The sequence below is a fragment of the Argiope bruennichi genome, chromosome 4, assembly GCF_947563725.1.
Source record: "Argiope bruennichi chromosome 4, qqArgBrue1.1, whole genome shotgun sequence".
Taxonomy (NCBI): domain Eukaryota; kingdom Metazoa; phylum Arthropoda; class Arachnida; order Araneae; family Araneidae; genus Argiope; species Argiope bruennichi.
Window position 1 is genome coordinate 2,228,034 of NC_079154.1, and position 7,430 is coordinate 2,235,463.

A 7,430-nucleotide genomic window follows, 5' to 3' on the forward strand; every position below is an offset into this window, starting at 1 on the left:
AAACATTTCATTGGTATTAATCACGACATCGCAAAAGCTTATGATTCGGTTTATATTGACGGATTGATATATAAATGCTTGGAATTGGGCATCTGCGGGAAGATATGCGCTTGGTTGTATCAATTCCTTAGTCACCGTACGTTCCAAGTGCGATGGAGACAAACACTCTCCGACATAAGAATTACAAACAAAGGATTAAAACAAGGTAGTGTCCTCTCGCCAATCTTATGGGCAATTTTTATATCGGATTTTTTTGAAACTCTTGAAAATGAAGTTGATTGTTTGATCTTTGCGGACGACATATTTATTTTTTGCTCGCACCAGTCTATTGAACTTATTACTAAGAAATTACAAAAAACAATGGAAAACGTACATCAAGGGTGTAAGTATTGGAAGCTTTCAGTTAATGCAGAGAAAAGTTACATAGCCGATCTTTCAAACAAAATTAATTTTATCCACCCAAATATATCACTAGCAGGATCGAACATCCAAAGGAAAAACTCAATTACATTTCTCGGAATTCTTTTTTCAAAAAGAAATCAAAACGGATCGATCTTCAATAAAATTAAAAATATAGCTTTAAAAAATCAACGCATTAAAGGGTTTTGCATATAAACATTATGGCCAAAGAACAAAAAATTTAATCACAATCACAGACAATAGCATTTACAGCTTATTTTTTTTACGCCAGTCAAACTATCAACAAATTTTCAGAAACTCACATGAAAACATGTAATATTATTCAGACCAAAGCACTTCGCATTGCACTTGGTGTTCCACAGTGGGCACCAAATAAAGCTCTCCTTTACATCTCCAATCAAGACATTCTTAGTGAAAAAATCAAACGTTTATCCTTACAATTTCTCATTAAGCAGATTTCTATCAGTTCCTTCTCCGCCATCTACAAATTAGATTTAGAACATTTCAATCTTGCTCTTATTGAACAGGACAAAATTTTTCTGGATAAAATTTTTTCTGATCTAAACATTAATTGGAATCGCATTATTTCTGTTCAACATTTTTTGCAACTTCCAAGAGAAAATTGCAGTATTATTATTTCAAAATACCCTTTTCAAAACAAATATCTCACACTCTCAGCTATTAATGGCAGTTTTCAAGAAACGCTTCAAAAGGACTTCAAACAATGTTTCATAATCGCAACTGATGCATCGAAATCGCAAAACTTAACTTCAATCGCCGACATTTCGGATCTGTCTCAATTTGCTTTTCGAACCCATAACATCAATTCAATTTTTACAGCTGAAGCTCTTGCAATTTGCCAGGCTCTGAATTATCTTTCCGTTCCTGAGAAACATTTACTTCTTCTTACAGATAGTCTTTCAATTCTTACAGCACTTCAAACATTTTCATATAAATCCCCATCCATTATTCATAAAATTGTAGGCAAAATTGTGGAAAAATCTCAGATTATCCAACATATTACTTTTCTATGGATCCCAGGGCATTCGACAATATTATGGAATGAAAAAGCAGACTTGATCGCAAAATCAGTAACAGAAATCAGCCCATGCATTGAATGGATCGCATCGGAAGACATCATCTCACGCATCAAACAAATCTCAAAAAGAAAAACAACAGACAGCTATAGACAGAGCAAATATTATGAAATTCTTGGAGAAATTCCAGACATAAAAAATATTGCTAAATGGGCAAGAAATAGAAGAGAAGACATCAAATGCGCTAGAATTTCTACCAAAACACTCATCACACCTGGCCTTCTACATTGTTTTAACCTGTCGAATCAACCAAATTGCGAAACATGGCAATCTTTGAATAATTTGGATCATATCTTACTGCACTGCCGAAAATACTCAAGCATCAGACGTTGCCTCTGGTCGAAGTGGGGCCTCAACTCTCTTTCAATCCGTAATTTCAAACAACTCACGAACAAAGCATTTGCAGATAAACTATCTCTCCATATTTTCCTTCAACACTTGAAATTTTTTGACATTTATTAATTGGAGATAATGTTAAATGCTGGGATGACAGCCTTTGTAACTAAAAATCCCTAAATCCCCCTCATTCATTCAAACAAACAAAAACAAACTTGAACCAAAATTTTCACCTGGTATGTACAGTGTCTCAAAAACGTGATGGGACACTTGTGCTTTACAAAAGGAAACTGTAATAAAATAAATATATAAACATGTACAAAAATTTTTTGGGTGTGTTTTATATTTAAAGTTAGTAACAATTATTACATAACATACATTTTATCAAAATATTAATTTAATAAAAATACAATTGTTTAGAACGGAGCAAAAAATGGCTCACATAAGTGATGGGACACTTACTTTTCCATCAAATATTTATCCAAAAATTTTAGTTTTTAAAAGGTTTTAATATTTTTTTGGATTTCCTTTTACTTTTAAAACATGATTTAATCTTCTTGGGATGGATTCGACTAATTTTGTTGTGATTTTTGAAGTGATTTTACCTCATTCTTCTTGAAGCACAGATTTTAATTGTTGTTTTGAAGAAATGGTGTGTTTGCGAATTCTTGATTCCAATTCTTGCCAAATATTCTCTATGGGATTTAAGTCTGGAGTTTGTGGTGGTGTTTTTATTATTTCAGGACAGATATACAGCAGCCAGAGTCTAACGTTCAAAGCAGTGTACTTGGGATCATTGTCCTGGTAGAATTTAAAATCATTATGAAGGTTCAATTTTGGTGCTGAAGATTTCAAATTTTGCTTCAAAATGTCAATATACTTGTACTGATCCATTATACTGTCAATAAAAACAAGATTACCAACTCCAGCGGACGACATACACCCCCATACCATAACTCCTCCTCCACCATGTTTTACTGTTGGCACCAAATTCTGTTTGCGAAATTCTTTCCTGGGTTTTCTCTGCACCAAAATTCTACCGTCAGAACCAAATATATTAAATTTACTCTCATCAGCAAATATAACTTTATTCCAGTGATCAGAATTCTCATTTATGTTGTATTTTGCGAAAGTTAGTCTGAGTTTTCTTTCTTTTCACTTACGAAGAATTTTTTCCTGGCTACTCTACCGTGATAGCCAGCAGATCGAATTACCCTTCTAATAGTCTCAGGATTAACAATTATTCCATATAATGCTTGTAAATCAGCAACAACTTTAGGAGCACTCTTTCTTGGATTTTTTTTAATATTTCGAACGATCATTCGCTTTATTCCATTGGATAGCTTTGATGGTCGGCCAGGTCTTCTTTTATCCTGAATAATATGATTCTTTTTATATACCAAAAACTGATATGATAATGAATGATATGACTGTTTAATGATATTGAAAACTGTTGAATGACTCAAGTTAACTGTTTCAGCAGTTTTTCTAATATATTTTCTACGTTCAATATGCAAATTAATAACTAATTTTCGAATTTCAGGCGAAGTTTCTTTTCGTTTAGCATTCATGGCTGTACAGAGCTAAAAAAACACAAAAATTCCAAAACAAACTGGAGAGAAATACTGCAGACGATTTTATAAATTATTGCCAATTGCTTTTGAGTAAAAATAAAACCACCAAAAATATTTTTATTGCTTATTTCAGACGATTTTTTTTTGCATATCTAATGATGTCCCATCACTTATGTGAGCTACTTTTTGCTCCGTTCTAAACAATAGTATTTTTATTAAAGTAATATTTTAATATATCGACAAAATGTATATTATGTAATAATTGTTACTAAATTTAAGTATGAAACACACCCACAAAAATTTTGTACATGTTTTTTTAATTTATTTTATTACAGTTTCCTTTTGTAAAACACAAGTGTCCCATCACTTTTGTGAGACACTGTATATAATATTAATAATATATCATTACAATTTGAAATTGATTTTTATTAATCCATTTAATACGGTTGATTGAATAAATGTTAAATATATCAATCCCTGTTTAATTCAATTAGCTTTATTATGTTTAAACAAACATGATTAAATATAAACTTTCGATTATTAAGATAGTTACTTCTTAAGATATCCGGATATAAGATAAAGAATATCCAAAAAAAAAAAAAAAAAAAAAAAGATATCCAAAGGAATAATTATTATTAAAACTATCTATTTATAATAATTATTCTAATAGTCATACATAATAATTCTTATAACTTTATCTCTTTTCGAATAATTTCTATACATAAAGAAGCAGCAAGATATATGATGAATTACCACTTAACAAAGTGCTACAAAAAGGAAATTAAAGATATGAATAAACAACTAAAGTGATGTTCTGCAATTTGCTTTCCAAGCCCGTAACACGCATATATTCTATAATATGACTTCATACAGCGGAATCTTTGGCAAACAAAAAGCATTTTCATAGGAATAAGTTGCCTTTAAAGCATGGACGAAAACTGATTTACACTTATCAGCGAATGAAATACACTACTTTTTTGTCTGCTTGTAAAATAAAGCAGGTCTCATTTCGCATCTATTTATGAGTAGTGATGATAGCATATACTGATAAAGAAATGCAGGACTAAAGCACAAAAGAATAAAAATCAGTTAATTTTTTCTCTCTGAATTGATAAGATATTAATTTTAACATTAAAATTGACAATTATTTTAAATAATAAAAAATATATTAAATTTTATATCTTTTATTCATATAACAAAACTTTCCATTTTGGTGTTTTCAACGGAACATTTCTGATGTTTCAACGGCTCAAGCAAAACTTTAAAAGCTCTGGAATATTTCTTCCCTGAAAAGAATCAAGATTTTCCTAAAATTTCCGCCATAATATGTTAGCAAACGATATAGCAAACGATTTTACTATTGAGTTGAAGCTTTAAAAGTATGACAAAAAATATTATTACCCACGTCCTGAGAATTTATAAATCTTGCACATCTATAAATAGAAACAACCCTTAACAAAATAAATCCGATGTAATCATGGTATATTAACCAAAAGTTGTACTCTGGATATTCTTATCCATAAAAAAAAAAAAAAAAAAAAAAAAAAAAAAAGATATGTTGTCATAGGGAAATTCACTATTTGAACAATTTTAAATATATGAATAAACTCCTATGAAAATTTTAGGCACAGCATTTTTTTAGTATTCATTACTGCCTTTCAAATGGTACTTTTAGTTTTCACATAGGGTGATTGATTACAAAATAAATCTGGGTGGCTCCTTTTTTTTTTTTTTTTTTTTTTTTTTTGCCCTCTGTGACTGTATTTGTAATTTTAAAAGGAACTTTAACAATAACTTTGGCGTTTTTCAGAAAATATATTTTTGTATTATTATTCATGATATGTTTAAATATTCATTCAGAATTTCAGAATTTTTTTAAATTCACTAAATATAGAAAAAAATTTACATAAAAAAAACAGGTACCATGAAAATGATAATTTTTTGAATTTTAAGCCTTATGTTCATTTTGTATAGTATACCATACATGCAACTTTACAAAAATGTACTACCACAATAAAATAAAAATATATATAAAATATTAAAAAATATACATATAAAGTAAGCTACCGATATACATTTTTTTTGCTTTTCTTCAAAAAAGCAATCTTGTCACGAAAAGGGTTAAGATGAAGTAAAAATTATATTTATATTATAATATTTTTAGAAGCTGCCACAGTGAAAAGCCAAATTTTCACTTAAATTTTAATTAAAATTTTGAAGAAAATCACTAAAAGGTCCACATATGCATTTTCCAATGTATATGGCCAAAATTATGGACACTTTTGAAAATCGTTATGTTTTCTAACTTTGTATGCTTATAGAAAATGTTACATTTCACAAAATGCAAACTCTTACATATCATTTTAAAGAGAATGAAATGCTGATTTTGATACAAAAAGCAAAATTCAAATATTTGTAATACAAAAAAAAATTATTCTTACTTTAATCTGAATAAAAAAAACAAAGTGATGAATTAGATTGTAATTTCCAATTTTCCTGGCAAATCACTGTTTTTTTAACGGACCAATCAAATGTTATTAACTGCTATCAGAAGCTGACATGTTTAAAGTTGGAACAAGTCATTATTGTGCTTTTTCTGTAGAAGGAAGATTGTTTTTTATATAATCAAATTGCAAGTTAGAAGTTTTGTTAAACTTTTTAATACACAGTTAGAATTTTTGTAAATATTTCTAATATTTAGTCAAAAATTAATGACATTAAATAAAAGAATATATTGGGCTCCTAGAAAGAGAACTAAAATTATTGTGATACATGAATGTGGTCTTTCCTATGCTAAAATTGCATGACAAGTGGGTGGTTCAGTGACTACATCTGGAATTAGAAAATTATGTTTACAATATCAGGAGGCAAATTCAATAAAAAACAAAGCAGGAAATGGCTGAAAATGTGAATCACATCTGTTGATGACAGAAAAATAAAAAGACTATGTCTCCAAGATAGAAGAATGTCATCAGCTATCATCAAAGGTCAATTGAATGATGCCGGCATTTATGTCAGTTCAAGACCAATCAGGAGAAAATTATTAGATGTTGGATTCAGAGGTAGAATTGGACAAAAAAAAAAAAAAATCCTTATCTCAATTTAAGCAGCATATAAAATTATTACAGTGGTCAAAGGAATGCATTAAATGGGCGGATGATCAGTAATTACAAGTTATTCGGAATGATGAAACAAACATATTGTTATTCAGTAGTCATGCTGAAAACAGATAAGAAATAGAATATGCGAAAAACTACATCCTCACTGCATTCAGGAAACTATGAAGAATTCATTTAGTCTTATGATTTGGTCATACATGTCAGCAGATGGTATTGGTCTCCTTCATGTTATCGATGCAACAAAATACATTGATATTATATTAGAGTCAAAATTTACACCTCCTATCAGTGATCTATTTCCCAACAACACACAATTTATTTTTTTCATCAACTCCTAGCAGCATAGCAAAAATGTAAAAGAGTGCTTTATTACAAAGTGCACTGAATTGTTATCATGGCCAAGAAACATCCTGAGTTCAAAATTATTGAGAACTTATGGCACCATTTCAAAACTCTTGTACATATGAAGTGTTCATCAAATAAAAGAGAATTAATTGAGGCTATAATTGTTTCTTGGCATCCTGTAATAACAAAGGAAGAGCTTAAAACTCTAGTCAGCTCAATGGAATATCAAATTTAAGCTGTAATAAAAAATAAAGGCTATCCTACTAAGTACTGATAACTCACTGCAGTCATCAGAATCTAATGTATGTCGATAATTATTGCCCCTCAACTTTTTTTGTTTTGCAAATATTTGTATTTTGTATTGAAATCAGCAATAAATTCTCTTTAAAATGATATGTAAGAGTTTGCATTTTGTGGAACCTTAAATTTTCTTTAAGCATACAAAGTTGGAAAACATAAAAATTTCCTAAAGTGTCCACAATTTTGGCCACCACTGTATGTACCAAATTTGAAGTCAAATGGTCTAGCCTGTAGAGCAC